Below are 20,036 nucleotides of genomic sequence, written 5' to 3'. Positions count from 1 at the left end.
CCCCAAAAAAAACACTTTATTATGGATAATGTTCATCTTCTTGGTTCTTTCGTTAAAGTCACGTAGAAGGAAAATAATAAAATAATAAAAATAAACCAATAAAATAATTCTCACGACGTTTCGGCCACAACGCAAGCAGCCGTCCTCAGGCTTGCGTTGTGGCTTCCTTCTACGTGACTTTACCGAAAGAACCAAGAAGATGAATCCCTGCAGTCACGAAAGCTTTAAATGGATAATGTTGGTCGTGAAAGCCTGCTACGCGTTGAACTGAATTCACAGAAGCAACAGGTTGACGTTCTGAAACGCTGCCTGTGTTACTCTGCGGTCTACGGTGTGAGATGTAGACTCACGTGGTGGAGTTTCACACACTTATAGACAGAACCATAAACTCGCAGAGAACCAGAGGTAAAACGTGGCAACGCAACCAAGTGGTTTCTTGAACAATCTGATCTTGAGTGTTATTTAAAAAAAAGAATCAACTTTGTTCAAGCCCATGCATGGCCTGAATACTGCTACAGAACTCTGGCGTGGATTTCTCCAAACCGGAGCATGGATTGTTATGTTTTTGGTAGACAACTCCAGGTCAGTGGATCGTATCCTTGCTTTGCGCATTGCTTTATGAACAATATGCGCCTATAAAGGGCTCATGAGAAGTGTCTTTCATCCCCATTAGAACTTTCAGTAAACATGTTGTTGGTACGCGTTGTTCTGGAAGAAACCTCATAGACCAGTGGCTGTCACGACATGATCACCATCATCCCTCCAGGGTCAATAAAATGTAAATTATCTTCTAGATTTGAAGCTGCCCACTTGAGCAATTGTTTCTTGCTGTGGTTATCCCACCTGATGACGGACGCTTGTGTTGCGCCCGAAACGTCGTGATTTATTATTTTATTTCTATGATTATTTCTATTATTTGTATTGTTTATTTTTATTATTTATTTTTTACCTACGTGACTTTACCGAAAAAACCTAAGGGTATGAATCCTTGCAGTCACGAAAGCTTCACATCTAGATTTCTTTGATCTTCTCTGTGTGTTTAGTTTGGTGTCCTGCCCCCGCACCTCCGATGAGCATGGTTGGCTACGCACGATGCGAAAGAAGTTCAACATAGACACGAAAGACGTTCAACATACATACATACAACATTTACACTATGAGACATCTCCTTTACCAGTGGCAAAATATAGTAGTAGGTTTTTACCCTTTTAACTGGTACAACACCTTTATACAAGGCATCATGTTTCAACTTCAAGGACAGTGCATATCATTATCATTATCAGAGTTGTTTCTTTTTGTTTGCATTTTGACTGCTTGTGTTGTGGTTATTGCAAACATGATGCCTTGTATAAAGGTGTCAGTTTTTGTACCAGTTGAAAGGGTAAACACCTACTACTATACATACAACGATTCATTGCCACTTTAATCGTCGGTTACTTCACGCATCATGTTCATGCACTACTACCATCCTTATCAACTCATCTCATCACCCTTCTGGCTGTTCAAAGGGGTGCCACGGTGGCTAGGAGATGTTAACTGCCTCGCCTGGTATGCAGGAGGTCGTGGGTTCGATCCCGACCCTGAGGCCTGCTGCTGCTGTATACAGTATTTGGAGTTTGCGTGTCTCTCTCTCTTATCATCATCGTGGTGGCTAGGAGATGTTAACTGCCTCGCCTGGTATGCAGGAGGTCGTGGATTCGATCCCGACCCTTACGCCTGCTGCTGCTGTATATTTGCAGTTTGAATGTCTCTCTCTTTCTCTCTCCCTGTGGCCGCGTGAATGTTTCTCCTGGTATTTCCCTCCGGGTATTTCCCTCCGCACTTAGACGCACGCGTTTCGAATGTTTGGCTGCTATGCATTTTCCACGTGATAAGCCACTTCGTTGAGCTATCATTTGTGGCCAAGGGAGTTCTAAAAATAAGTTCACAGCTTCAGTGGACTTTACCTGGTAAGATGAAAAATAGATATGGAGTTTTATTTATATATTTTAAAATAGATTTATTTACCTTTCCCATATTGTGTACTCCTATCGTGTGTTTGTATTGTTTGTTATTGTTAAATTCTGACCTGCCCGTATTGAACATCTGTTAAAAAGAGATTTATAGCTCATCGGATTCCTCCTCCAGTGTAAATAAATGTTCCGATTCCGAGTGACGTCACGAGACCGTGAGTGATGCATGAGGCTTAAGGCCTTCACCCAGCAGTGGGTAGATCATGGCTAAAAACCACGTCACATGGTATGCTTTGACTACCTCCGCGATGTTGAACAGGCACGGATCTCTGCGTACGAGACCTCGCTAACCCTCTGCGCATGCAGTGCGTGTCATACATTCTGACTGCACGTAAAAATAAATGAAATATCCTGTTACAACAATAATACGTTTAGTCACTTGCCTATGGGTGTGTTTTTTGTTTTACGTCTGGCATATACGGCAATGTACTGCATACAATACAGTGGTGATTATTATTATTATTATGACCATACTTCACCACGCTGGTCAATACGGCATGGGGAAGCGGTCCAAGATCGGTTCAGATGCCACGCATCTCAATGGGTAGCACACCGCGCTATGAATCTACCCGGCTACCTAAGTTCGATTGCGGGCCACGGTTATTGGCACACAAAGTTCTTGCCACACAAATGAACGACAAAAAATTAACCCGTAAAAACAAAGTTTTTCACTATAAATCCTTTATATGCGTGGCGGCTAGAGTCCTCTCGTCCTCTGGCTTGAGATGGCTGCCACCTATGGGTCAGATGATTGCCTGCCACCATTAAGCAATTGGTAATTAAATATAAAAAAAAAATTCCTAAAAAGTGTAAAGTTATGGAAAAATAATTTCACGAAAATAAAGTGTCACGCACAACGAGTCTGTGTGCAAAATGTCAGCTCGATTGGATCACGGGAAGTGGGTTAAAAAACGACCGCAAGATTTGCAAGGTCGTAAGCGCGCAAGCAAGCAAGCAAGTGAGTGAACTTACTATAAAGGATTAAAAAAAAACACTCGCTGATCTCGTCAAGGAGCATAAACCATCATCACGCGAACTCCGATCATCCTCGAAGCGGATTTTGGCCGATTGCCATCAAACAAAGACGGTCACGGCATCACCCGCTTTCGGATGCGCTACTTCTTCGGCCGTCTGGAACGCTCTTCCTTCCAGCATTAGAAAGCCACTGGGAGCCGTGCACTTTTAAATCGTCATCTGGAATGAAAACTCATTTCTTGAGAACCGTTTTTTCCTTCCCTCGCACCTCCGATTAACCACGGTTTGCTACGTACGGCGCGAAAGAAGTTCAACATTCGTAACATACAACATACATGACAACATAAATAACATACAGTGGCGAGGGATATACTGGTAGGAACCTCCTGGTTACACCAGCCCACAGGGGATTATTGTGTGCGTCGTGCAGGGAGGGGCTGGGTGGGGAGGGGAGGGTGGGGAGGGACTGGGTGGGGAGGGTGGGGCTGGGTGAGGAGGGGACGGTGGGGAGGGGCTGGGTGGGGATTTTGGGGCTGGGTGGGGGGGTGGGAGGGGTAGGGCTGGGTGGGGCTGGGTGGGGGGTGGGAGGGGTGGGGCTGGGTGGGGAGGGGCTGCTCACCCCGTGGTGCCCTTATAAAACTCAACGTTTAACCTACTCACGCCGGCTTGTGCCCGCACTCACAGTCGGCCATATCTGCGGAATACACCACGCCGCCGTTGACCCTGGCCATTGACCGAGCAACCCAACGTTCTTACCAGCTCCCTCCGCAGCAGGAATGTGTTCTGAACCAGTCCCGAGCCCCCCCCCTTCAACCAACATTGCAATGATCAGCGCGGGGAAGTATGTCTAAACAATCTCCCGTGTGACTGACGGTGCATCGGGAGTCATTTATCCGTGCGGCGGATTGACCTCGGACTTGTACAATTAAATAACAGGCCTGTTGTTTGCATCGGTGTTTATATAATTCCCGTCGTAAGGCAGGATGTAATAATTTGAAGTGAACGTTCCACTGAAATCCAGCCAACAACAATGTTCCGGCATGCGAGCACCAATGACGTGCAGCGGTCGTGGGACTTTGGGAAGGGGTCGTGTATCGGGTAGCGCGCCGCGTAACGAATCAGGTCACCCGAGTTCGATTCCCGCTCACGGCCAACACCAGCGACGAATTATCTGAACCGGTCCTGGGTTTTCACCGAGTCCGACTCGGCCTCGAATGAGTACCGGGCGCGGTGTGTCAACATCGCCACTGGGGAGACAAAGGCGGTCGGGCGTGGTGCTGGCCACCCACCCAACTCCTCATCGTGTGCCGTTCCAGCCTTCGTAGGTTCTCGCTAAACAGCACTTGCCCCCAAAAGTCTGCTGAGGCTATACGGGGGATTTTTGTCTAATAGCCTGGATTTCACGTTAAGAGTTTTACGCAGTGGTTAACAAACAGAAAACAAACTCATGGACCAGTGGTGAAGCGGTTCGCGCACTGCGCTACGGACATGAGGTCAATTCCCAGCCACGTCTATCAGCAGTGGAATAGTGAAATCTGATCCCGTACGGGCCCCAACCCCTAGCATCCCCACCCCTATCACCCCCACTGACCATGGTATAGAATGGCCAACCCCCCCCCCCCACTATTCACACCACCTGGGGAGAGGCCTTCATCCAGCGGTGCATTTATACCGGGATGTGAATCACTATGATTTCACGTTTTTATGTGCATGGGGTGAATTATTTGAGCTGTCCCTGCTCAGCTATTGAACTTAGACTTCCGTGTTATTAATCTGTGAAAGATATCACCGCTTTTGACTGGCTGCTACTAGAATGTTGCTGATGCATTGTCAACGTTCATAAGTGGAACCTTAGCTGGTAAAATACAAATCTAGTTTTTTGTTAACAAAAAATTAACAATGTAAATGCGGCATCGCAGCGGTTATCAGCGCACGGCTAAAAGACAACGTCACTTGCTGGAGAGGTGTAAACCAGCCGGACCACATTCCTCTCCCCATCACCTGTTTTCATTATTTATTTCTCATTTTAACTGGAATACCTGCAGGGCGCTTGCAGCAAACTGCCCCGATGGCAGACGTTTAAACACATCGCGAGCTTTAAACAATAAGGACATATATATACAACGCAGACAAAGATCCCCCCCCCCCCGTGTGACCTTTAACAGACTTTTGGGGCAAGTGCTGTTAGCAGGCACCTATTCAAGGCCGGCACGGCATACGAGGGGGTAGGGTAGTCAGCACTACGCCCGGCCGCCTTTGTCTCCCTCGTGGCAATGTTTTTTACGCATCACACCAGGTACTCATTTGAGGCTGAGCCGACCTAGGGGAGGAGCCCCAGGTCCGGTTCAAATAATCGTCACTGGTGTTGGCCGTGGGCGGGAATCGAACTCGGGTCGCCGAGTTCGTAGCGCAGCGCGCTAACCGCTCCACCACCGCTCCCCACACACACACACAGCACTTTGTCAAGCAACCGTTGCACCGATCGTGTGGGTATGTTGACCATACTTCACCCACGCTGGTCAATGCACGTGGTGATTGCAGGCGTGGGGGGTTGGGCAGGTTCAGATGTCGCTCATTATTTACCGTGACTCACTGAGCCTGTGAACGCAAGTTGTTGTTAGCGAGCACCTATCCAGGCCGGCATGGTACAAGGAAGGTTGAAGGGACAAGCATCACGCCACCCCTCGGCTACGAAATGTTGATGTTGGTACCCTGCACAATTTTGATGAATTACGTATATCTTCTTGGTTCTTTCGGTAAAGTCACGTAGAAGGGAAAAAATAAAATAATAAAAATACAACATTATTAAATAATTCTCACGACGTTTCGGCCACAACGCAAGCAGCCGTCCTCAGGTGAAGAACAGGTCTGTCGGAAAGACAGTTCAGTTCATTCAGACTCTGTCTTCTCGACAGACCTGTTCTCCACCTGAGGACGGCTGCTTGCGTTGTGGCCGAAACGTCGTGAGAATTATTTTATTATGTTGTATTTTTATTACTTTATTATTTCCCTTCTACGTGACTTTACCGAAAGAACCAAGAAGATGATACCCTGCACACGTTACTCATCTTATGCCGAGATAACTACGACTCTAGAACAAACTATGAACTACTTTTGCTTTACCAGGTTAGGCCCACTTGAGCTCTATAGCTATTTTACAGAAGCGATCTGGCCACACATGTCGATGGCCCAACAAAGCGACTTACCACGTGGACGTTTATAGCAGCCAAATACTCGACGGCGGTGGTGACGCAGGCCACCTGTGAACACCTTTGTCCGGGAATCGAACTGAGGTCACCAGACTCAGAGCGCGCTAACCACTGCGCCACCATCCCCACTCAACTGCAAGCCCCCCCCCTCCCTCCCTCCTAGTAATATCAATATTCTTACGAGATATCATCCACTCAGCCTATATGCAAACATACACACGAAGACAAATGTCCTCCGTGTGACCTTTGCCAGTTTGGGGTTAAGTGCTGTTAGGGGCCGGCAAAAAAAATACAAAGATCCCCCGTATAGCCTTAACGGACTGTTGGGACAAGTGCTGTTAGCGAGTAGCGCCTATGGATGTCGGAACGGCACGCGAGAGGGTGGTGTGTGACCAGCACCACGCGGGGATGTACGTGTGTGCCGTGTAGTGAACTTCTTTCGCACCGTACGTAGCCAACCGTACTACTCGCACACCTGAGCGTGAGTCGACCTAAGGCGGACCGCTTCAGATACTTCGCCGCTGTGATGTTGGCCTCTGAGCCGGGAATCGAACCCGTGTGGTTTTCGTAGCGGAATTCCCGTCGATTTGTTTCGAGGGCAATTGCTGCGTCACCCTGGTGCCCTCGTCTTGACGAGCTACATTTTGAACACGATTTGAGATTAAGAAAAAAAATGTATTTTTTGAACACAACAGTTTGTATAATTGGGGGCGAGTCTGGGCACGTGCGGCACAGAGTGGGGTGGAGGTGCAGTGAGCGTCCCGCGTTTCGAACCCGGCGACCCGAGTTCAAGTCTCCCGCGCGCACGACCTAAAGCTTTCGTGACTGCAGGGATTCATCTTCTTGGTTCTTTCGGTAAAGTCACGTAGAAGGGAAATAATAAAATAATAAAAAATAAAACATAATAAAATAATATTTTTTATAAAACATAATGAAATATTATATATAATATAATATTTTATTATGTTTTATTTTTATTATTTTATTAAACATAATAAAATAATATTATTTTATAAAACATAATAAAATATTATATTATATATAATATTTTATTATGTTTTATATTTATTATTTTATTATTTCCCTTCTACGTGACTTTACCGAAAGAACCAAGAGGAAGAAAAAAAGTGAGGACGATTATATCTGAACCGGTAGTGGGCCTCCACAAGGTCGACTCAACCTCAATTTAGGTTTTTTTTTAAACCGAATTTGGGGGAAAAAAATATTCTTTTTTATTTTTATTACCAAAGCCTAGCCTAGCGTTGCGCTACGATTCCTGTTCAAGGCCACCACCACCACCAGTGACGATTATATGAACCGGTCCTGGGCCTCCCCTAGGTCGACTCAGCCATAAATTATTACAGTACCTGGTGCGATGTGTAAATATCGCCACTGTGGAGACAAAGGCGGTCGGGCGTGGTGCTGGCCACCCACCCCCTCGTGCGCTGCGCCGGCCTTCATAAGTGTCACAGAACTCGCTGATAGCACCTGGCCCCCCAACCGACTGTTTGTGGCCACACGGGGGATATTTGTCTAAACTTTGAACGGGAAAACAGATTGGCTAACACCCCGCCGGTCAATGAATAGAGAGGTGAGCGCCGCGTCGGGAACGAAAGCTCAACTTCAAGAGTTTGGGTTTACTTCAATATTTGCTGAGAGCCGCGTTTTTTTTGTTTGCACAATGGTGACACTATCTGGCTCTATTTATAGCCGGATCCTCTCGCTGTTTTCGTTCCGCTCGTCCGTGGCTCTTGAGTCGCGCAACGATGCATCGTCGATAAATCGAAGGTCAAATAACCGAGGAGGCAATAGCCGAGCACTGTAACCTCGACCTTGACGTATCTACGTGACCTGTCCCTCCACACCAAAACTACGAATCTCTACGAGGAGGCGAATGATCAATTCGCGTTGCGTGTATCGTACAGCCTCGCCTCGAGCTCGAACCCACATCGAACAGAAACTTTTGACTTTTAAACTACTTTTATTGCCGCCAGCAGCAACAGCACTGGAGGCGATTCCGATATGAAATACACAAAGTCACCAGCAACACAAATAATCGCTACAAATCCACGCGCTGTGGCGCTGAATGCAGCGCGCACAACACGAAAGAAAAGTCACGTGGTGGTGGTGATGGTCAGTGAACACGAGGGTGCCGTCCACGCTGGTACAGAGAGGGGCTTGTCCGGCTCCCCAGCGTTTGAAGAAGACGCGCTGCACATAACCGACGTGTGTGTGGTACATGGCGTGCTCCAGCCGGAGCCGCGCCTTGAGCAGGCCCCTGAACACTGGAAGCAGCACAGAGCAGCCGTCAGTGTCACCTTCCAGCATATTTTTCCACATATCGAACAGAGAGGGAGCGCTCCTTTGCCCATAAACATCTGGGCAGTCCACCAGCATTGGTCCGATCGAGCCTCGCCTTGCTGACGAGACACTGGATGTCAAAACCGGCCCGGAGTGATGTTGCTTGTTGTGCTGAACCAATTGATGCTGCTGAGACGATTGCACTTCCCAGACGGCCACGTGGCTGATGGGATGTGTCAAACGAGATTTGTTGAGGGCACGACATGTGGGAGGCGGTGTTCGTATCTTCCTGGCCATGCTGTGGCTCACGTTCTCATTCACCTCCTCCCCTTAAAGCCTCGCATTTTCTCTGTTTCGCCCATTCTCTCCCTCTGCAATATTTTGCTGTCTTTTCTTGGATTTTCTGTTTGCACTTAGTCACATATTCACTTAAAGATGTTTTTTGTTCATGTTTTTGTTTTTTTGTTTGTTGCGGTTGCACCCGATTCAAGAGCCGAATGGCTCACAGGGCTACACCTAATAAATGAACTTGAACTTGAACTCTCCCCTCTCCCCTCCACAACCGTGTCAGCCCTCCCCCGTGTCAGCCCTTTCTTGAACCCCCCCCCCCCCCACGTTACCCCTCTGTCGCTGACGTCACCCATTCATTAGCCCTTGCAGCACTGCCCCTGTCAACTGCATCGTTCCATTCCGCGTGTCGCCGTTGTGTAAGCTGTCACGCGACTTTGGCGAAGGCGGTCTATATACATATGAATTGGATTAAAGTCGATTCTTGCGCTAACAGCACGCGCCATCTATGATTTACGATGCATGCAAATGATGTGCAAATTACGGCGTGGAGCGGTGGCGCAATGGTTAGCGCACTCAGCCTCAAAAACCCAGAGGCCTGACGGAATTTCGAGAGGCCCTTCCCTAGGGTAACACGCCCCGGGCCCCGCGCTTTGGGGGGGGGGGGAGGACCCCGCGCCTCGACGTCGCAGTGTCAGGTGGAGTAATACCACGTTGTGGGGTTTGCGCCGGGCTCCACATCCACCCCTCCTATGAACTGCCCTGCCAACCAGATAAAAGTTGAAAGCGTTAATGCATTAGTTGTGTCCGCCATTGTTGTTGTTGGTCACCGTGTGTCCATGTGTGTGTTGTCCCTCTGTGTGCCCGTCAGGCTGTGTCCGTCTCGGTGTGTGGGTGAGTGCGTGTCGGACGTGGTGGTGCTGGCCACCCCACCCCCTCGCGTGCCGTGCCGGCCGTCATAGGTGCTGCTTGGCCCCATCAGTCTGTTACAGGCTATACGGGGGATCTTTGTCTTTGCCTGTCTGAATGCATTTAGTATCACCTGAAGTGGTAGAACTTCAGTGTGTGGCCTATGACAGGGAGTTACGTGATAAATACTGGGTATGAGTTCAGTATCAAGTAGAACAACCACGGTGGCGAGATGTTAACTACCTCGCCTGGTATACAGGAGGTCGTAGGTTCGATCATCAACCCTGACCGCCTGCTGTATATTTGTAGTTTGCGTTTCTCCCCCCGTGGTCGCGTGGATTTTTCTCCAGGTCCTCCGGTTTTTCCCCTCCACATTTATAAACGCGCGTTTATAATATTCGGCTGCAATAAATTCCCACGTGATAAGCCACTTCGTTGAGCTGTCATTTCTAATGGCCACGTGGCTTCTGAAAAATAGCTATACGGCTCAGTGGGGCCTTGCCTGGTAAAAAATAAAAATTAGTTTTAAAAATGTTCTTGTTCATGGACCATGTGAAGTATCTTGCCCAAGCACTGCTTACTTGTTTTACGTTTTGAATGATCTCATCTGCCTACTGGCGTTCTCTACAAAATGTCACAACTTTTTAGGGGGGAAAAAAACAACACAAATATGTTGGCAACCGTTTCGTAATCATCCACGCATATGCACGGGTTTTTTTCTCATCCTCGTGTAAAACAAAAAAAACCCACGCTGAAACTTCCCATAGAAGTGAAATAAAGTCCAGAAGATGTTATTCATTGACTGACCGATCACCTCACTTGGCCGTGCTGGCTTCTGGGACAAGTTTACGAGACTTTTGTATCCCCCCCCCAAAAAAAAAACACACCAACGGGGAGGGAGTGCATCCAGATTAGATCATTAGGGACCATCTGTTGCTGCTGCAGTTTAATAACAACGATAACATACAGACCTTTGTTCACGCAGCAGGGACCAGTGAAAGCATCCTTCATACACTTAAACTTTGTGCAGTTCATTTCCTGAACAGGGTACAAACCTCCCACCCTCCCAACGGTCATTGTAGTACAGGAACCACACCCCGACTACGTACGTATGTTGAACTTCTTTTGCACCGTACGTAGCCAACCATGTTAATCGGAGGTGCGGGGGAAGGACATCAAACTAAACACACAAAGCCGATCTAAATAAATTAGTTTTCAATCTAGAGGATTTCCAAGTGCATAGGTCCTGTGGCTTTCTAATACTGGAAAGGAAGAGCATTCGAGATAGTTGCAGAGATCGACTCAGTCCACCATCATCATCCCTCCAGAGTCAATAACAGTGATTTTTCTTTTTGGGAGGGACTGGTCCTGCCATAGAAATGCGGAGTTTCCATCACCGACTCAGCACCGCCAATAGAGAGAAGACACTTTGATACAACGAATTATGCGACTGACCTGCGACCTAGGTTCGAATTATGACCACGTATGTTGAACTTCGCACTGTACGTGGCCAACCATGGCAATCGGAGGTGTGGTCCTCCTTTAGGTCGACGCAGCCTAATACGAATGAGTTTTCAATCGAGACGATTTCACGGTGCAATGCTCCGGTGGCTTCCTCATATCGGAAGGGAAGAACGTTCCAGACGGCCGCAGAAGCGCATCTGAAATCGCTCGCGCGATGCGGTGACCGCCGCCTTCGTTCGATGGCGAGCAGCCAAAAGCCGCCGCTGCTGCTGCTGCTGCGATGGTGAGCGGAGTTCGCCTGACGATGGTTTACGAGAACAGCGAGGTATTGTGGCGCAATTGTGGCGAGCAATTCGCGTGCGTAATGAGAGCGACTTTAGAATGTGTTCGTTCGGCAACTGACAGCCATTGCAGATCGGCGACCGCTGGGCCACTGGTGAGTCACGGAATTGGGTGGAATCATCTTCTTGGTTCTTTCGGTAAAGTCACGTAGAAGGGAAATGATAAAAAAATAATAAAAATAAAACATAATATTATTATTATAAAAATAAAACATACTATTATTATTTTATTATTTCCCTTCTACGTGATGACTTTACCGAAAGAACCAAGAAGATGAATCCCTGCAGTCACGAAAGCTTTAAATCGAAATGGGTGGAATCAGTTCACGGGGCCTAGAGTGTCCCGGGTGATGCTGCTCATGGACGCGAATTGCACCGGTCCGCTCACAACAACAGCAGCAACAGCAGCAGGAGTCGTCACTGCTGACACACCTCCCAGTGCCACGGGATGCAGTCTCGTCAGTTGGTGCCTATTTTAACCACCGCAGAGGGATGATGATGATGATGATGGTGGATTGCGGATGATGATGATCTGATGATGGTGATGGTGGTGCTGGTGGCTTATTGATAATCGTGATGATTTATTGTTGAGGATAATGATGGTTGTTTATTGATGATGATTGGATGGTCGTGATCATAATGAGGTGTATTGATTGCGACGCTATTGACAACGATGATTCAAGTGAGGATGACGACAAGAAAGCCACACCAATGTCAACTCTGACCAGAACGTCAATTATGATATTTTCAGCTCAGTGAGTCTCACACAGCCAGATCTTGTGACCGGATTAACTCAACGAAATAGCATGCGCTGGAACGCACGTTTGCTCGGGTGAATTGTCTGTAACTTTTAAAACATTCTGAGCAAAAACAAGGAGGCAGTTTAGCGGACAACATTCATGGGAGACGTTGAAATGAGTTGGCAAAGGCAGTTGCCACATTTGCCACCTAGCCGAGTCAGATGTGCGTCGCGAAATGAAACTTTTTACGATGCTTTGGATTCAAGTAAGTACACTCGCCTCCTGGCAGACGAGCACACGTACACCACACAAAGCCCAAAGCTCCCCCTTATAGCCTCATAGCTGTCAACCCATACGGTTTACCCCGTATTCTTGCACAGGGATATTGAGTTTTGAGGTCCATACGGGGTACAGCCGTTTGTAGGATGAACGTTGAGATTTATATAGGGGGCACGGGGTGACCAATACGGTCTGCATTGGTCTGTAATAAGGTAGGGCACTGATAAGGGGTTGACAGGTATGATCGCCTTAACAGACTGTAGGGGCAAGTGCTGTTAGCGAGCACCTATGAAGGTCAGAACGGCACATGAAGGGGTGGGTAGACAACACCACGCCCGACCGCCTTTGTCTCCCCAGTGGCGATGATGTTTATACACCGCACCAGCTACGCGTTCGAGGCTGAGTCGACCTAGGGGAGGCCCAGGACCGGTTCAGATAATCGTCACCGGTGTTGGTGGGCGTGAGCGGGGATCGAAGCGCGCTCACGGCTCCCCACGGCACGCACGTGCACACACAGAATCGGAATGTTTATTTGTACTGCAGGAGGAATCCGATGAGCTCTAAAGCTCTTTTTCACAGGTGTCCAGTAGGAGCGGATCAGAACGTTACAACAACAAACAGTACACAACAACAACACGATAGGAGTGTAAAGTATAGGAAATGTGTGTGCGCAGACGCTGCGATTACCGCTCACGGCTAACACCGGTGACGATTATCTGAACCGGTCCTGGGCCTCCCTTAGGTCGACTCAGCCTCAAATGAGTACCTGGTGCGGTGTATAAACACCGCCAACTGGGGAGACAAAGGCGGCCGGGTGTGGTTGCTGGGCCACCCACCCCCTCGCGTACCGTGCCGGTCTTCAAAGGGTGCTCGCTAACAGCACTTGCCCCAACAGTCTGTTAAGAGCTACACGGGGGATCTTTGTCTCTGTGTGGGAAGGTGTGCGTGCACTACGTGATGATTTGCACGTGTTCTGCTGCGTGCCTTTGGCTAAGCGGGGCGGGGGAGAGGGAGGCAGGGAGGAAGAGAGGCACGCAAGGACGGAGGGGAGCTGCGATGGAAACTCCCCGAGATAGGAAGGGGGGTGTGGGAGTAAGATCAGCAGGGACTCGTGGGATGATTGGAAAGGTAGGGAATAGGGCTGGACGATTTGGGGAAAATATCTAATTGCGATTTTACTGACAGATGTTGCGATTTTTATTTGATTTGCGATGACATTTTTTTAAGTCAAGCTTCAGTTCAATATTCACTTTGTAATCGATTTAAAACATGTGATGGGGCATTACCACATGATACCATCAAAATATGAACTGTTATATATATTCTAATGCAAGGATGATAGCTTAAAATGTATGAATTGTTTCCAACATGTCTTTATAAAAATGATTTTTTTTATTGAAATAGAACAATCAAACATAGAACAATTGTTAAATTAAATAAGATGAAAATAATAAAACAATTCCAATGAGAAAGCAATCGGACTTTTCAAATCGCAAAAAATCGCCGCCTTTGCGCTTTGCTAATCGCATTGTTTCAAATTGCGATTTCGATTTTAAATCGATTAATCGTTCAGCCCTAGTCGGGAGAGAGTGACAGGAGTGAGCGGGGAAGGTGGTTATGGGACGGCACAATTCCCTCCCAGCAGAGGTCGCAACCGGGTACCCGATACCCGTACCCTACCCGATGGTGCGGCCGGGTACGGGTAGGCCGTGAGTCACTGGTGAGTAACCGTTTGTCACTCATTTCGGGTAGGGTACGGGTAGGGAACGGGTACCCATACCCGGCCGGGTACGGGTACGGGACCCGTACCCGGCCGGGTACGGGTACGGGTACCCATTTGCGACCCTGGTGCGGCCGGGTACGGGTAAGGAATCAAAACCCGTTTGCGACCTCTGCCTCCCAGCTCAACGCGATCACAGCTGACGCACTACGCAACGACACGAGGCCTCAACACAGTCGCGTGATTTGGCAGGCGAAACATGATAGTATAATAATAATCATCATGGCGATGATGATGTGATGAGCAGTTGTTTTTCATGGGGCGTCTCAGGCAGAGAGAAAGAGAGCGAGTTCTTTGCACGCAACGATGGGCGACTTACACTGCCAGCATCAATCACATCTGAAAGGGCACTCCTAGTGACAGCTCTCCTCTGTGCGGTGGCGCAAGATAAACCAAAACGAAACTATTTTTTTTATTTGACCGGGTTAAAGAGCCACTGGAGCTGCTAAAACTCTTTTTTCAGAAGCCACCTTGGCTACCGCAGCAAATGATAGCCCGACGAAGTTGGCGGATTATCGCCACGTGGAAATGTAACTGCGGCAGCCAAATGCTGTAATTGTGGAGAGAATAAGTAGTATTTAATTTTCTTTTAAACACGCTATGATGAAATGAACTCCACGACTCCAGGAAGTGGCCCCGAGGCTTGCCATAACGTAAGGGACAGTGGCCAATTACAGCCAACGTCAGCTGAGCGTGGACAATTAGATCCAAGCCGAAACATAACATATAAAAAATAGTGTTTAAAAATATGTCTTTTTTATGGTAGAATATAGTATTGTCATCAGTATGACATAAGTATACCAAGTAGGCAGTCGATACCACATTGGGAAGTGGGTTAAAATTGAGTTACAAGATTTGAGGATACAACAACGACAACAACGACAACAACAGACAGAGTGAGTTACATAAAAGCGTGTAATAATAAAATCGGAGGACCCAGAGAAAAAAACCAACACGACCACCGGGGCGAGAGAGAGACACCGCAAACTGAGTCGGCACGTGACCTGCAATCACTCATGAGTCTCCAAAGTCGCATGGGGACGGTGATTGCTGCTGTGCCTCGTCCCAATCGACTCATTTGTGCGCTTTTATTTACACATTTTTGTCTTCGAATTCCCGCAGCGAAGCTTGTCTTGAGATGATTTCCTTAATAATAAAGAAACCATCTCAAGGCAAGTTGCGTCCAAGTCGTCATTGCACATTTGTGATCGTCCCAAGAGGCGCTGTCTCGGTGTCTCTGGACTTGGCCATCATGATTCCGGCGAGACGTGAGGCTCACTCGGGGCGATCCTTGGTCATGGAGTAATCCCAGAAAGCTGACTGGCGATGCACCAACAAGCTTGGGCTGCTGGCCTGCGTTGTTGGGCAGGTTGACGGGCAAAACACATTCCTGCTGCGGAGGGAGCTGGTAGGAACGTTAGGTTGCTCGGTCAATGGCCAGGGTCAACGGCGGCGTGGTGTATTCCGCAAATATGCCCGACTGTGAGGGCGGGCACAAGCCGGCGTGAGTAGGTTAAACGTTGAGTTTTATAAGGGCACCACGGGGTGACCAGCCCCTCCTCACCCAGCCCCACCCCACCCTCCCCACCCAACCCCACCCTCCCAACCCAGCCCCTCCCACCCCTCCCCACCCTCTTCTCTCCACCCAGCCCCTCCCCAACCAGCCCCACCCCTCCCACCCCCACCCTCCCCACCCAGCCCCACCCAGCCCCTCCCTGCACGACGGACGGACGGACACAATAATCCCCTGTGGGCTGGTGGAGGTGGGCCCACATAGGGGGCCTGCAAATACACGGAGCAGTTTGACGAAGTCTGGTCAAATAATCCGCACGACCCGCAAGGCGTGAGATGGGGGGGTGGGTTGTGAGTTCTGTGAGTCCCACATCCGGCAGTGGATTGACCACGTACGACAGAGAGGAACAGAAGCCCCAGGGCTTGAACCCCCCCCCCCCCCAAAGTCTTAGCAATGCTGGCTGTGATGTTTCACGAACCCCCCCCCCCCCGCTTGAAAGTGATAAGAGAAAGAAAGAAATACACAGAGAGAACAAAAAACACACTCCCAGCCTCAGTGGCTTTTAATTAATAATCTCTGACGCTGGCTGCAAGAGCAAAAACAACACTCAGAACGCGGCCATCGTACAACCGTTTCTGCTCCCTTGCCTGGGATGAGCTCATTAAATTATTAATTCCGCCTCGAGGTGACGGAGGAGGACGGGATGGAGGGGAGGGAGGGAGGGGAGTGAGGGCCCGAACTTGAGAGAGCTGTCAGAAATCAAAACAACAATTCCTCCCATGCCGAGAGACGCGAAAGGGTCGAGACGAATCATCTGCGGCGTGACGAAGCCCTCTGGGGGGGGCAGCCAACCACGTGGTGCACACGAACGCGCGTTGTCGGCTGAGCCAATGGTTGCTTCGTGCGGCCAGGCAACAGCGTCCCAGGGAGGAGCTCTCTCTTTAACAAGAAGAAGCACAACAACACACAAAAACCTCACCACCACCACTACCATCCACCCCACCCCACCCACTCGTGTCATGTGTTTGTCTCGGTTTTCTTGAGGCTGTGGAGGGGCGGTGGTGGAGGAGGTGGTGGTGGGGGAGCGGTGGCGCAGCGGTTAGCGTTTCGTGACGTTACGCACGCCCGTTGCGGCTCTGTGTGTAATATTGTTGTTGTTTTTTAACCGAATTTGGAAGAAAAAAAATTATCCTTGTTATTTTGGTTGCCAAAGCCTCGGCCTAGCGCTGCGCTACCGTTCCTGTTCACGGCCGCCACCCCCAATACCAATGACGATCTTGAGCCTCACCTAGGTCAACTCAGCCATAAATGAGTACAGTATCTGGTGCGATGTGTAAACATCGCCACTAGGTAAACAAAGGCGGCCAGGCGTGGTGCCGCCCATCCACCCACTTGTGTGCCGTGCCGGCCTTCATTGGTTGCTACTCGCAAAGAGAACTTGCCCCAACAGTCTGTGCAGGCTATACGGGGGATCTTTGTCTTTGGAGGTGGGTGAGTTGGCTCGGTAGCGGTGGTTGGGTGGTGGTGTTCAAATTTCTGCACGGAGTCTTTTGGTCCCCCCCCCCCTTCTCGTCAAAGTGGATTTAAAACTATTTAAACAAATGCACGTTCTTGGCTGCGATGGAATGAAAGTACTAAGTTTGAAAAAAACAACAACACAATGGGCTCGTTTATATGAACGGCCTAAGCCCAATTATTGCCTGTGACCAAGCAGCTCCGACCAGATCTCGGAAGCTGAGCGGTAACCTGGGCCATCGGTACACCTCGCCGAACAGCACACAGCAAAGTGGACTGAATCCATCTGTGCGGAGTTTTCGGTGTCGTAATGGTGGGTTTTTTGGCGTCCGGGTTCTCTGGATTTGATAACCGCATTAAGGCGAATTGATGTGTCGTGAAATTGACCGCACGTGCCAATCGGTATGTGTGGCAGGACCCTGCTGAAAGGGTCTTGAGACTCATCGAGGCTTTCAAGCATACATACGTGGCACGGCTGTTTAGAATATTGTGCGGCATTACCTCCGGGAAAGGATTACCCCTTGGGGGTAAACGGGAAACCTTAAATTGGTATCGTCAAACAACAACAACTCTATGAGATCTCTTTTACCAGTGGCAAAATATAGTAGTAGGTTTTTACCCTTTTAAACTGGTACAAAACTGACACCTTTATTCAAGGCATCATGTTTGCAATAACCACAACACAAGTAGTCAAAAAAGCAAACAAAAAGAAGCAACTTTGATAATGATAATAATATGCACTTGTGTTGTGGTTATTGCAAACATGATGCCTTGAATAAAGGTGTCAGTTTTGTACCAGTTTAAAAGGGTAAAAACCTACTACTACAACAACAACAACACAAGTCGATGCGTCTCTTTGCTCAATATGTGAACATTCCACATTGCCACGACAGGGGCCAGTTGTTGCACAACTAAATACTGTCACTGTGGATCTGGCACTTGAATTATCTACCCCGGAGGGATGTCGACGACGATGACAAGGATTATCATGATGGAAGACGGCTGATTAAATGGGAAATTGATGGCTAGATATCCGAAATGAATTTGGGTAATTCCCGCGATGGTATTAAATAAAAATGCAAGCTGTCCGTTTCACGCTTTTGAACGACGGGGGGAATCACCCACACACCCTCATGTTTGCCCGTGGTGCGTGTTTGACAAAGGGCTTGCTGCTGATGATGCTGCTGCTGCTGTTGCCACTTGGCATGACCCTACGCGTTGGGTGTCAGGCAAGGCCGTAGCCATGGAGTCAACATTGGGGGGGACAAAATCGTCCAGGGGGTCTGGGGGTCCCCCCCCAGAAAAAGTTAATCTAAATTTGAAAACGAATTTCCTGCCATTTCCTGCCTAAAATATTACAAAAATTCATTAACACACGCGATGGACTTTTTATTTATTTGTTACAATAATGTCTAATAGTGTATTGCATTACATTGCTTTGTTTTTTCTTTTTTACCTTTTCTTGTTTCATTGTACGTAACTGGCAGAGATTCGGGATTAATAAAGTACAACGATGACCACAATCACATAAACAGAAATTTATTTTATAGAGATATATTGGGGGGGCATTTTGAGAAATATTGGGGGGGATGTGGGGATGCCCCCCCCCCCCAATATATATATGATAATTACGGCCTTGATGTCAGTACCGTGACCCAAACTGCACCCTCGATGCACGTACACATGGTGTTGTTGTTGTTGTTGCTGTTATTGTATCTGCCCCGTCGGGATGATTCGGCTGAGTTGGACAGCACCTGCGAATATTTACATCGCGATCTTCCAATTTGCGAGCGGGGTTCTCTCACCGCCGAAAGGCAATTGGATTAAGTTAATCCATCAGTTTGTGGCCGATTTTAAATCGTTTTTTTGTTTTGCCAATGACCCCAGGAATGTATTCGACCTCGTCAGATCTTGGAAGCTAAGCAGGCGCTGAGCCCTGTTCGTACTTGGAATGGTAACCACCATGCACAGGTGTTTTTGGCTGCGGGTCATCGTGGTGGGCATCAGGGAAGGAATTTTAACACGTAGGCTTTCGCGAGCAATATTATTCATAATCAACGTTTATGGGTTTAGATCGCGTTATTTATAAATGGAGGGTTACGACACATTTATAAATAACGCGATCTAAACCCAAAAACGTTGATTAGGGAAGGAATTGCAGCAATTGCCCATTGTTGTCCTGTACTTCTGTGCTCCCACGTCCACGCTGGGGAGAGGCTGTGACCCCTCCTGAGTGCTCTGTCCGTGCCTTCAAGGGAGGGGGGGGGGGTGAGAAATGTGACGTCACATCAAAATGCGCAACTTTAAATAAATATAGACAACACGTTCTACTTAATTAAATTGACTTTTTAATAAATGTTTTCTCCTACAACATCAGAGTGCAGCGCCTCATTAAATACGCACTACAATGACAATAGTTTAAAGCGATTTGAAGCATGTTTTATTTTGGGGGGGGGAGGGCAGAGCTTTGTGACGTCATATTTTAGGGGGGTCTGACTTTTTGTGACGCCGTGTGACTAATGGGGGGGGGGGGTGGGGGGTCAAAAATCGTCCAAAATCGCGTGACGTCATTTATGGACGGCCCCCGAGCGTGCGTGAGCTGCAGCTGATCCCCCCCCCCAACCCCCCAGGCTGAATCATGTGGACAAGTTGACTGACCTCAGCAAACTGACCAGGCTTTGGTTGAAATACGGTCACCTTGAATGCTGCC

This window comes from Lampetra planeri, chromosome 53 (assembly GCF_965212315.1).
Source record: "Lampetra planeri chromosome 53, kcLamPlan1.2.h2, whole genome shotgun sequence".
Lineage (NCBI taxonomy): Eukaryota > Metazoa > Chordata > Hyperoartia > Petromyzontiformes > Petromyzontidae > Lampetra > Lampetra planeri.
The sequence above is the reverse complement of the archived record's forward strand: the minus strand, read 5'-3'. Positions refer to the sequence as shown.